General features: G+C 41.1%; 1 protein-coding gene across 1 annotated transcript in view; it reads right to left on the reverse strand.

The window, feature by feature from the left end:
- CSMD1 (CUB and Sushi multiple domains 1) overlaps nucleotides 1-14,175 on the reverse strand; it is a 2,028,540-nt gene that overhangs the window by 775,337 nt on the left and 1,239,028 nt on the right. The gene's annotated exons all lie outside the window — the stretch shown is intronic.

Consider the following 14,175-nt stretch of genomic DNA (forward strand, 5'->3'; position numbering starts at 1 on the left):
CTCTTGCTGTTTTTGTACTTCCCTGTTCTTTTCAGAGTAACAGCCATGTTAGTCTGTATTCGCAAAAAGAAAAGGAGTACTTGTGGCACCTTAGAGACTAACCAATTTACTTGAGCATAAGCTTTCATGAGCTACAGCTCACTTCATCGGATGCATACTGTGGAAAGTGTAGAAGATCTTTTTATACACACAAAGCATGAAAAAATACCTCCCCCCACCCCACTCTCCTGCTGGTAATAGCTTATCTAAAGTGATCACTCTCTTGTAAAGTAAAGAGTAAAGTAAACTTGTAAAGAGAATGATCACTTTAGATAAGCTATTACCAGCAGGAGAGTGGGTTTGTGTGTGGGTGGGGTGAGAAAACCTGGATTTGTGCTGGAAATGGCCCAACTTGATTATCATACACATTGTAAGGAGAGTGATCACTTTAGATAAGCTATTACCAGCAGGAGAGTGGGGTGGGGGGAGGTATTTTTTCATGCTTTGTGTGTATAAAAGGATCTTCTACACTTTCCACAGTATGCATCCGATGAAGTGAGCTGTAGCTCACGAAAACTTATGCTCAAATAAATTGGTTAGTCTCTAAGGTGCCACAAGTACTCCTTTTCTTTTTCCCTGTTCTTGTTTTTCTTTTTGTCCCTCCACTTCCTAGGTGCAGGGGGATTTTCCCCTCCCCCCAGAACCCCAGCCCTTCACCCTATTTTTTCTCTGTTGTCTGAACACCCTCCTTTATCTCAAGGGCATAACTCATCTCTTTTTTCCCATTTCGACTCAGGTCTTTACTAATCCCCAGTTTGTCTCTCACACATGAGCTCATTTCCCACCGAATTTCTGAACATATTTTAATCTCTTCTATGCAACTTACCATTGACTCCTTCACTCTGAATGCTGGGGAAACAGTGAAGTCAAACTACCAAAGAACTGAGTAGAAAAAGCAGTTGCCACCCACTGAGGTAACCCAGCCCTATCTGACGACAGTGCCAGAAACTTGTAGCGCAGGGTAACTAGCAGATCCAAGGCTGCTCAGGGGAACAGCTTGAGTCAGTATCATTCACAAACACTAAATTCAGTAAAAATAATGTAAAGAACTACAAATTAAATAATACCCAGCAGGAAAAACAAAACACCTGAAATGTGATGTATTTGTTTTTGATGGTCCTCTGTTGTGTAAGTCTTAATGTACATTTTATTTAAACAACACAGTATTAAAAACTAGTCAAAATAATCAATAATAAACTGATATTTAACTATACATTGACATTTTTATAACAGAAAATCAGGAATATGTTTTAAGTTATTTAATGTACAGTTAGAGGATATTTTAGTCTTTGTCTTACCTCCATAGAGTTATTCAAGGCAAAAGAAAATAAAAAGAAAATTTGTCGAAAAAATTATAAACCCACACACGCACACTTCTATCTCCCAGCAAATCCCATCCAAATCAAGCGAAACTGTGCTTCCATTGTGTTACAGAATTGTGATGGTGTGTTTCGTAATGATAGAAATTATAATTGGCTAGTGGAAGACTAGGGATTTTTGAAGTTGAACAAAAACTACACATGAACATTCATGTGCTTAAAACAGAAAATTGACTAAATGAAACTTTTCATGAAAGTATCTGATTTCTATGGGAAAATGTCAGCTATTCATTCAAAAAATGAACTTGTAAAAAAATTGATTCAGAAATGCTGAATGCGGTGACTCATGGGAGTTGTAGTTCAGGTGCTTCATTCCCCCCGTGTTTCCTCTGGACCAGGTTCCCTAGATGGACTTAATCATCCATATTTCATCACAGCAACACAACTGCCATGAGACACTACCTATGCTCACCAAAGAGGGTAACCATGGTGCATCATGGGTGATGTAGTCCAATTAGGCAGTTTTTCATTCTGGTTTTCAGCTGAAATTTTTGGACTGAAAATTTCAGGTTTTCAGTCAAAAATTTTCTGTGTTGATTGTTCATCAAAAAGATTTTTTATTCAGATTTTTTTTTTGACCAGCTCTACTATCAACTCCACCAGAGTAGTTTTCCCCAAAACCCAACAGGACAAACAGGATCTGAATTCAGATTCACTGCAGAATAACTGTGCATCTGGCTTACTAACTATTATATTATGTCCCTTTCTGCAAGGACAACATGGCTTAGTCTCCGCTGAAGTTTGACAGGGTATGTTTCATCTCAGACTTTGTCCAAACAGCATGTACACCCTGAAACCTGGCTGCTGTAGATGGTCTGGTGGTATTGTTTAATTACCACTACCTCAAACTTTTTTTTTTTTAGGTTCCAAGAGTCATAACCCCATCCATATCAAGATTTTTTCTGCAAACCTGAACAACAGCTATGGATTATTTGTCAATTTACCTGCAATTCTCTGAACCTTCAGGGACTAAATTTTGCCAATTTACATCCTCCCTAGCCTGCCTCTTCAGTGAAGCTGCACAGGAGGTAGTTAGTGTAGTATTATGTCAATTAAGCCTTGTCTAGGTATTAAGAAGTAGATCTAAAATTCAAGTGTTGTGAACAGTTAATTTTTATACTGCTATATTCACCTAAAGAGCAGATTGCAGGTCACTGGGTATCTGACTTTCCAGATAACAGAATTGGCTGTTTATTTAGCTTGCAATATAAGATACTCACTTTGGAAAATCAATAACGTTACATAATTGCATATGAAAAATATTTAATGGCAGTTTCAGTTTTCTAGGTGGATTACAGTCCAGACTAACCACCTAAAATTCAATCAGATTACACACATCTTGTTTAATATATTTTAATAGATGCTTTCTTCTGGTTATTTTAGAAATTATATATGCAAATTATGTGTTAAATAATTGATGAAGCACCTTGTTTTGCTTCTAGTTACAAGTGATGCTTTTCTTCACTAATATATTTAGACGGTAGTTCTCTTCACAGCAAGATTTTTGCATAGCATTTTAAAAGATATTTCAGCTCCTGCAGTGATGAAGGCCTATTTAGGAACAGCTAGTATAATTTACTTAGGTGATTTATTAAGCAATTTATACAATCTAGTAAAATAGCATTGTATAATATTATTTCATAGGGATATGTATCTTTGTTGAGAAAACTAAATTCTTTAACACTTGGAGAACTCTGTATTATTACATTTTATAATGGAACAAAGTAGATCAGGGTAATTATCCTTCTTGTTTTATTAAAGCTTTACACAACTGTTAGAGGTTAATGCTGCTATTTATTTTCCTACTGTCAAATGTTACACTATAATAAAATCTATGTTACTCAGTAAAATGAGGAATGGAGGCATTAATCCTTCATTAGACAACAATAAGTGACGTAATGTAACTCTAGCTATGTATGTATCTACATCTGGATAAATAAAGCAAAAATGTTTCTAATACACAAAGATCAAGGATTGAAACCTGAAACATTTATTCATGTAAGTAAACTTCATGGCATGAGTAGTTCCATTAACTTTTCAAATTACTTATATGAATGTCTGCAGGATTAGGCCTTTAATTTGCAGCATATTAAGACTAGTAGGAGAGTTATCTCTGTCCATATTTATTTCAGGGGAAATGATCTGAGCAACTGAGTGTGCAGTATATGTTCTGTATTTCTGTTAAAGGGCATTCTGAAATAAAATAGGATGTCTATAGACATGCTAAGCTTAGACTGTTAATTATTTAAATCCATTGTTTCCTAGCATTGTAATTAGTCCATCAATAAATCATGGGTTGGCTCTTCTCATTTACAGAGAAGCCTGCTGTAAACATCGGCTTGAAAAATGTTTTCCTTCAGAAGCTGTGGCATTTGAAACTATGACAAACATTTTTCATAATTAGAATGGCTAGAAAGTTTGGGACTGTGTGTGGTCATTGGGGGAGTTTGGGTCTGGGTACTCTCAAATATGGTTTTGTGAGTTAATTCAGTGCAAGACCACACATAAAAACACCTAATTTCAATACTTACATTACTGAACAAGTACTAGACAGATAGTCTGTTACAGTTATTGTGAGAATCATTACTTCAAATGACCCTTCCAGAAGCAAGCACATGAGTGTCTGGAGCTGGTTTCAGCCATTGGCATACCCCCCCTGCCCTCCCACCATTGAGCAGGTGTTATGACAATATTGCCTTAGTTTCCCTTTCCTTCTGCCAGTTCCCATTTAGCCTAGTGTCTGGTAGTTCCTCACTATGACTGTAGCACTCTGTCTGGACCATTAATACCCTCTCCCCTCTTGGGGTGCGCAAAAATGTCTAGCAAGTCAAGAGGCCAGTAACCCTAGTGAACAATCAACAGTCTCCAGCCTCTTGGGGTTTGGATCCCTTTGCTGTACAGGTTTTAATAACATCTCTGTTGGGATTGGTGGAAGAGCTCAGATCCACTCACTCCTCTGGGTTCTAATCAAGGGACACCGTATAATGCATTTGGAACCAGTTTATCCCAATCCCTTGCTGTTTCCTGCCACACCCCTCCTGTAGACTTTCCCAGACACTTCTGGATGTCCAACTGCCTGGTTGGTTTTCTAACATTGTGTTGCCAAAGGACCGAACTTTCCCTTCCCTTCTGAACTGCAGCTTTTTTACCACCACAGCTGTTGCAAGGCCACCAACCAGCCACAGCTGAGGAACCAACTAGTCTCCCTGTAGATCTGTTAGCCTCTGGGACAGCTTGTCCTGTGTATACCCCATGACAATCAGACTCTTTAACTGGATAAATAACAGGGACAGCTCAGAAAGAAACTACAAAAGTATATTGTTGCACATTAAGAAGACTGCAAGAGTTATCAGTTTTCAAAGCAAGACGCCATTTCTTGTAATGGGAAAACCCTAGCATTCTCTCATAAATACCTTTTTAGAATGGTGTGAGGAGGCAGATGATCCTGGAAAAGAATTATGTTGGTGGGTTTTCTTTTCAAACCAATTTGTATGTCTGATGAAGGCGATGGTGCCGTTTAGCATGTCAGGTTCCGGCATGAATTCTTTAGAAAAGCTCACATACACCACAGTCTGGCTCATGATAAAAAGCAAGTCAGAAAGCTGCCAAAATTTCTATAGTTGCTTCAAGGAGACAGGTAGACTTGTATTATTTTTGTTTTCCCCTTGCCTTTAATTTAACTTTTGCCTAGGCTCACAAGCCAAAAGAGCTTTATAATGAGCAGATTACACTAAACTGGGAGGAGTGGTAGATATGCTGGAAGGTCGGGATAGGATACAGAGGGCCCTAAACAAATTGGAGGATTGGGCCAAAAGAAATCTGATGAGGTTCAACAAGGACAAGTGCAGAGTCCTGCATTAGGATGGAAGAATCCCATGCACAGCTACAGACTAGGGACCGAGGAGCTAGGCAGCAGTTCTGCAGAAAAGGACCTAGGGGTTACAGTGGATGACAAGCTAGATATGTGTCAACAGTGTGCTCTTGTTGCCAAGAAGGCTAATGGCATTTTGGGCTGTATAAGTAGGAGCATTGACAGCAAATCGAGGGACATGATCATTCCTCTCTATTCGGCACTGGTGAGGCCTCATCTGGAGTACTGTGTCCAGTTTTGGGCCCCAAACTACAAGAAGGATGTGGAAAAATTGGAAAGAGTCCAGCGAAGGGCAGCAAAAATTATTAGGGGGCTGGAGCACATGACTCATAAGGGCAGGCTGAGGGAACTGGGCTTATTTAGTCTGCAGAAGAGAAGAATGAGGGGGGATTTGATAGCTGCTTTCAACTACCTGAAAGGGGGTTCCAAAGAGGATGGATCTAGACTGTTCTCGGTGGTAGCAGATGACAGAACAAGGAGTAATGGTCTCAAGTTGCAGTGGGGGAGGTTTAGGTTGGATATTAGGAAAAAACTTTTTCACTAGGAGGGTGGTGAAACACTGGAATGTGTTACCTAGGGAGGTGGTGGAATCTCCTTCCTTAGAGGTTTTTAAGGTCCAGCTTGACAAAGCCCTGCCTGGGATGATTTAGTTGGGGATTGGTCCTGCTTTGAGCACTGGGTTGGACTAGATGACCTTCTGAGGTCCCTTCCTACCCTGATATTCTATGATTCTATAATTCTATGATAAAAGAAAATTGCTAGGTCGGATTTTTGAAAATCTCCTATCTTTAGGATCATTCTGTTTCATCAGTATGATGCTTCACTTACATCTCTCTTTCAAACATTGTTTCTTGTACTTTCTTTTAAAATATTCTTAATATCTTACATTTCTCTAGTGTGTTTCATCCAAGGTTCCCAAAGCATATTATAAACAGTGATGATGTTATATTTTTTCAGGTCAATCCCTGAAGTCCAGATAATTCCTGTGTACAGTGCAAATCATGGCAGGGGGTTTTTTGCAAGGAAAATTCAGTGACAATTTCCTGGTAGAGATTTCCCTACATTGTTCTGTCAAAGGTTGGTGTTTGCCTCATTACAGAAAAGTTGCCAAAAATGATGGGCCCCAGGGACCCACATGGAAGCCCTGTATTCCCAAAGATGCTCTGTCCCAGTGCCATGGCCCGCCCCTACCTCGTCCTCTGCCCAGCTCATTACACTGGCACGTGTACTGGGGGAGGATTCCCCAAATTCATTAACGGTTGTAAATTTTCTGTGGTGGATGCAGTTCAAGTTTGTTTTTTCCTCTACATCCTCCCTACTCTAAAACATTCCTTTGAAGGCGTATGTACAACAGATATCTTTGTGAACATTTTGCATCCCCAATCCACAGAGTAGTTCTCCACAAATGGAGGAAGTTCTTTGAAGATGCTCCTTTTAAACATTACCATTCCTGAACACAGATATTAATGTGCAAACCAACCTATTGCTGCCCATTATCCTCATCTTGTCTCCGTAACAAATACTAGTCATTCACAGATTAAAACCTGCCATATATGAGTTACAGATTAGGACTTTAGACTCAGGGTTTTTAAGCTTTTCAACATGGACAGATGCAGATGCACAACACCCCATTGACTTCACTGGAGGCCTTAAGCAGCAGAACAGCTTCAGGATAAGGGCCTAGGCATTTTTTTTTTACCACAACATGCCAGTTCCAGTTGAAAACTCCACTGACTGTCCTACAGCAAGTAATGAGAAGTTATAGAAAACATATTGCACAGATGTAGAGAGACATTTTTATAAGAAAAAATGACTTGATAGTTATGTGTACAGGCCCAAACTGTCTTTGGACTGAGTAATCATTGATTGCACTAAATGCTTTCTGTTCTTCCTTTTTGCTAGTTTACAGATAAATGCCACAATTCGTTTTACCCTGACAGCATAATACAAAAAAAAAAAAAAAGTAGAAAACAATATCAATTCCATTTGAGGTGCTGGTGTTTACACTATATGAACTTCAGTCCATGTGAGGTGTGAATTTTGGGATTATTCCATTGATTTTAACATTTTGGGGGAAGGATTGGAGCCTGCAGTGGCTGCTTAATAACTCTGAGATTCCACTACAGTATTTTGATGGAAAATAGTGAAACAGGGCCTCTTTCTCAGTGCTCCTTGATTGTGATTTGACCTGAGATGGGAGTGGATAGTACGTGAAAGTTTCAGCTTCATCAAAAGAAATGGCTTGTACAATAAATACAATGCTATATACACACAGCTAAAATGTTAATGTTAGAGAAATGCAAAGAGAACTCAATAAGGTTGTGTGATGAAGCTATCAAACTGACCATGAAAATCACATGTAAAAATCAACAAAAATAATTCATTCTGGTATTGGGATCCACTTTTTCACTTTACTGTTCCATAGTAATTTGGAAAAACACTGCAGTTTAAGGGCGAGGTGCTCTTTAAGGACCAACCAAAGAATTACATCAAAGTTCAAACCATAAAAAAAAAGAAACCAATATTTATTTCGCAATATTATTTTTATGGTCCTTTAAACACAAGTTGAACTTTAAACACATTTTAAAAAATCATAGAAATAATAGCAGCTTTCATAATTGTAAATTGATTGAGTTGAGATTCAATTGTTGTCATTATCAGTTTGCTAAGATCACTGCAGCCACATCAGTTGGCAATTAATTTTAAAATAATTATCTCCCCACCTTGTTAATATATAAAAAGTTCTTGTCTCAATGGTTCTCTATACTAGGGATAATAAAAAAAAAACAGATTAAAATGACACTATGAAGTGCAGTATTTCCTACCACCAGGCTTAATGTAAACTTATAAGATAGATCAACATAGGTACATTGATTGGGGTGTGAAAAAAACAACCTCCTAATCAGCATAGCTACACCAATGTGAAGATGGAAGAATGCTTCAGTCAACCCTGACAGCAGGATTGTCTGGCTATATAGACTCCCTCCTCAGGCCCTACGCTACCAGCATTCCCAGCTATCTTCCAGACACCACTGACTTCCTGAGGAAACTACAATCCATTGGTGATCTTCCAGAAAACACCATCCTGGCCACTATGGATGTAGAAGCCCTCTACACCAACATTCCACACAAAGAGGGTGTTCAAGCTATCAGAAACAGTATCCCCAATAATGTCACGGCAAACCTGGTGGCTGAACTTTGTGACTTTGTCCTCACCCATAACTATTTCACATTTGGGGACAATGTATACCTTCAAATCAGCAGCACTGCTATGGGTACCCGCATGGCCCCACAGTATGCCAACATTTTTATAGCTGACTTAGAATAACGCTTCCTCAGCTCTCGTTCCTTAATGCCCCTACTCTACTTGCGCTACGTTGATGACATTATACTACAGTGCTAATAAGCAATGGTCACATAAACACCACCCTGTACCGGAAACCTACTGATCGCTATTCCTACTTACATGCTTCCAGCTTTCATCCAGACCACACCACACGGTCCATTGTCTACAGCCAAGCTCTACGATACAACCATATTTGCTCCAACCCCTCAGACAGAGACAAACACCTACAAGATCTCTATCAAGCATTCTTACAACTACAATACCCACCTGCTGAAGTGAAGAAACAGATTGACAGAGCCAGAAGAATACCCAGAAGTCACCTACTACAGGACAGGCCCAATAAAGAAAATAACAGAACGACAATAGCCATCACTTTCAGCCCCCAACTAAAACCTCTCCAACGCATCATCAAGGATCTACAACCTATCCTGAAGGATGACCCATCACTCTCACAGATCTTGGGAGACAGGCCAGTCTTTGCTTATAGACAGCCCCCCAACCTGAAGCAAATACTCACCAGCAACCACACACCATTCAACAGAACCACTAACCCAGGAACCTATCCTTGCAACAAAGCCCGTTACCAACTGTGTCCACATATCTATTCAGGGGACACCATCATAGGGCCTAATCACATCAGCCACACTATCAGAGGCTTGTTCATCTACCAATGTGATATATACCATCATGTGCCAGCAATGCCCCTCTGCCATATATGTTGGTCAAACTGGACAGTCTCTACATAAAAGAACAAATGGACACAAATCAGATGTCAAGAATTATAACATTCAAAAACCAGTCGGAGAACACTTCAATCTCTTTGGTCACTTGATTACAGACGTAAAAGTGGCAATTCTTCAAGAAAAAAACTTCAAAAACAGACTCCAAGGAGAGACTGCTGAATTGGAATTAATTTGCAAACTGGATACAATTAACTTTAGGCTTGAATAAAGACTGGGAGTGGATGGGTCATTACACAAATTAAAACTATTTCCCCATGTTTATCCCCCGCTCCACCCCCCACTGTTCCTCAGATATTCTTGTCAACTGCTGGAAATGGCCCACCTTGATTATCACTACATAAGGTTTTCCCCCCGCCCCCACTCTCCTGCTGGTAATAGCTCACCTTACCTGATCACTCTCGTTACAGTGTGAATGGTAACACACATTGTTTCATGTTCTCTATGTATATAAATCTCCCCACTGTATTTTCCACGGTATGCATCCGATGAAGTGAGCTGTAGCTCACAAAAGCTTATGCTCAACTAAATTGGTTAGTCTCCAAGGTGCCACGAGTCCTCCTTTTCTTTTTGCGAATACAGACTAACACGGCTGCTGCTCTGAAACATAGCTAACTTCGTTCAGGGAAATTGTGTTCCTACACCCAAGGAAAAACCCTTCTGTCTGTGCAGGCTGTTTCTATACTGTGGGGTTACGCTGACATAGCTGCACTGACGTAGCAATGCCAGTACAGTCTCTGGAGTGTAGACACACCCTTACATGAATTCATTAACAGTAATGGCCAACTCTTAGTACTGAACAGCTTGCTTCTACAAGAGGATATTTTTCTGCCAGCAAATATTGAGGGCCGAATATGAGCAAGAGTGAAGCAGAAGGATGATTTAAAGTTCAATTAATAAAAAATTAAGAAATATAATTATATGGTAACAGTCTGCCATGAGTATTATTGTAGTTTTATATCACAATGCATTATGTTAGCCATTTCTTTCCTCAATTGCATACCAGATAATGATTTTCTCTCCCCTTTCTTTTTTAACACTGAATCAGCAGTGTCATCCTGTTCTGGAATTAGCCATTGTGACTAACTACTGAGTAACACAGTGTGTGCCATTAATTTACCTAAATGTGTTCCAGTGATCAATACTGAATCTGTAAAGTAATTTGTTCTTTGACTCTACGTGGCAAAAATAATTGCCTAAAAAATAACTCTTTTTTTTTTTATTTCAGCTGTAAATCTGATGACTGTTCACAATAAAAAGCTTATGGGATAAAAATAGTGATTCTGGTATTAGCCAATTCCAAAATATATACCTATTTTTTAAATAGGTGAAAAAATATTTTTGATATATCGTGAATCATGCCTTAGAATGAAGTTAAATTTGCTTCAGTGGAGTTTAAGGAGACTTTCACTCTCATGAAAACATCTCTACATTCTGCATTTACTAATAACATTAAACACTTAGTGTAGAAAATGTTACCCAGTTGCACAGTAAATAAACAATTTTAAACACATGTCCCTTATGTCCACTGAGTGTTTAACAGTGTGTTAATATGTATATAATTTTCAAAAATGACTAAGTGACTTAGGAAGACAAGGTGAGTGAGGTAATATCTTTTATTGGACCAACTTCTGTTGGTGAGAGAGACAAGCATTCAAGCCACACAGAGGTCTTCTTCAGATCAATATAGCAGTGGTGAGCTGGAGCCGGTTGTTAAATTTAGAAGCCCTTTTAGAACCTGTTGTCCAGCGAGGGACAACCGGTTCTAAAAGGGCTTCTAAATTTAACAACCGGCCAAAAGTGGAGCCTTAGGCACCGACTCTGTGGGTACTCTGGAGCACATGGGGAAAATTTGGTGGGTGCAGCTCCCCTCCCCGCCCCAGCTCACCTCCGCTCCGCCTCTGCCACTGAGTTATGCTCTGCCCTGCTCTGCTTCTCCGCCCACCCCCCACTCCCGGCTTCCCGCGAATCAGCTGTTCGCATGGGAAGCCTGGGAGGGCTGAGAAGCAAGCGGCGGCTTCACACTCAGGCCCAAGGAGGCGGAGCGGAGGTGAGCTGGGGTGGGGGGGCGCGAGGAAGGCAGCCAGCGCCACAGCAGGTAACCGGGGGGAGGGCGCAGGGGAACTGCTCCCCGCCCCAGCTCACCTCTGCCTGGGCCTGAGCGTGAAGCCTCCGCCTGCTTCTCAGCCCTTCCCAGCTTCCCGTGCGAACAGCTAATTTGTGAGAAGCTGGGGTGGGGCAGAGAAGTAGAGCGGGAAGGCATGTTCAGGGGTGGAGGTAGAGGCAGAGCGGAGGTGAGCTGGGGCCGGGAACGGGGCGGGGAGTTGCCGGTGGGTGCTCTGCACCCACCAAATTTGCCACAGAGCACCATGGAGTCGGTGCCTAAGGCACCACTTTTGTTGTGATCAGTCGGGGGAGTGGCCGCTCCCCCTTCTCCCCCCAGCTATGCTACCCCACCCCTAGGAGCCAGAGGGACCTGCCAGATGCTTCCCGGGACTCCCCACCTCACCCCCCGGCAGATCCCTCTGGCTCTTAGGGGTGGGGCGGGGTGGGCACCCACTACGGTGGCCTACAAGACCCTCCTGCCTGGATCTGGGGGCAGTCAGGGGACAGGGGAGGGGGGTGGGTGGGGCACGGGTCCGGGGGGGGCACAAACCCCTCATGGGGTGAGGAGGGAACTGGTTATTAAGATTTTGGCAGCTCATCACTGAACATAGGTATGTGTGGCTCGAATGCTTGTCTCTCTCATCTCATCCATCTTGTCTCTCTAATATCCTGGGACTGATATGGGTACAACTACATGGCATACAAGGAGTTACTTAGGGTTCATCTACACTGCAAAAAAAAGAAAAGACTCATGGTCATGAGTCTCAGAGTCCAGGTCAACTGAGTAGGGCTCATGTTTTGACTGGGGCTCTGTAGCTATTTGGGCTTGGGCATGGACTGGAGTCTGGGCTCAGAAACCCAGTAAGGAGGGATGGTCTCAGAGACCTGGCTCCAGCCTGAGTCCAAACATCTACAGTGCTATTTTTAGCCCCATAGCAATAGTCCTAGTCAGTTGACCTGGCTCTGAGACTCATGGCTGCGAGTCCCCCCCCCCGCTTTTTTTTTCAGTGTTGATGAGCCCTAAGTAGATGAACCTTACATTGCTATTTTTAGTCCCGTAGCACTACCCTGAGTCAGCTGACCTTGGCTGTGAGATTTGCTGATGTGTTTTCTTATTTTATTTATTTTTGCTGGGTAGAGAATTGTATCCCATATGGGGAGAAGTGATGGTTTATAACCTGGATATGTATCCATTATTTTCTAATTGAACTGTATCATGAAGCTCTGTGCTGATAGTACCTAGCACTGTGTTCCTAGCTGCATCGTTATTTACAGTGGATATTAATATTGAACAAAAGAAGTTACCTGTAAAAATTTGAGTGGGAGAGCTTAAGGAAAAAAAATCCATTTTTATTATTGTTTACCCTGTAATTTTATTGATAAATTTCACATTAGCAGCTTGTACGACTACTTTAATACTAACAACATTATTTTTAGTTCTGTGTTGAAAAGTCAAGACATCATAAAAACCTCACAAGCAAAAAGAAAAAAAGAAAAAAAAATACCTTATTATATCTGAAAGTCAACAGCAGACTGCCTTATAAACATTTTTTCCAATAGCCTGCCTTACTTTGAATTCCTATAATTAAATGTGGTATCTGACAGGATATGCTTTGAGAGCATAAGCAGAGATCACACAACGCACAGCAGTACCTTATGAATAATGCAACAGCCACCCATTTGTATACACACACCAGAGACTGTGGATCAGCTATATTCAGCTAGACCTTGCACAAAAAGTTCCTCTTCTGTGTCAGACCAGGAAAGCATGATTTTTAAAACAGACACTTTTATCAGTCATTTTTCGTTCAAGTGAGCACACCAAAAACACTTTGCACAAAAGGATGCACCGAAGAAACAAAGAATAGAATCATTTCCAATCTCTCCGTACTTCTAGAATGGCACACAACAAGCGAAATGCAGCCTTGGTTTTACTCCACTGATTTCAGTGCAATTACACCAAGGATTCATTTATTCATATGGGTTAATCATTATACAAACACTTATAACTAGTTGTGAGTGAACCTAGGAGTCCCCTCTGGATGTTCTTAGGTCAGGGGACCCCTTGTATCCACAATTAAATTGCAGATACTGTTGTGGTTGTTATTTTAAACTTGGCCTGATTCATGGGGGCAACATCTCTCAGGCTATTACTCAGATTATCAGGTATTCAGGTGAAGAGGAAGGCACAATTACTTAAAACAAAAATAAGTTGGTGGTCTCTAGTTACCAGACTTATCTTTCTCCGAGACTACACATTGGGAAGAAGTGTACAAGGGAAAATTATGTTGCTCCAGAATCCACTAGACACATGGAGAAGGGAAGGAGCTGCTGAGCCCCCCTGCCCCACCTCCCATCTTGCTGGCAACTTGGGGAAAGAGATTGGTAGGAATAGAAAGAGTTACTAACTCCCCTCCCCCTAACACATGAAGGGGAAGAAGCAGCCACTGAGACACACTGCATGCTGGTCACACATGGGTGGGGGTTTAAGAACTTCTGGGAGACTGAATTAACTAAGGCCAATGGAAGGGTTAAAAAGTGGAAAACCTCAACCCAGAATCCCAGCAGCCAGAAGGAAAAGTGCTGCCTTTCCCCACATCCCCCATTTCCCAACAAGCAGAGAGAGTAATGTAAATACTATGATCCTCATCCCCCAGTATTATCATTGGAGATATAAAATGAGTTACTAACAAA

This window comes from Lepidochelys olivacea, assembly GCF_965140295.1.
Source record: "Lepidochelys olivacea isolate rLepOli2 genome assembly, chromosome: 3".
Taxonomy (NCBI): Eukaryota; Metazoa; Chordata; order Testudines; family Cheloniidae; genus Lepidochelys; species Lepidochelys olivacea.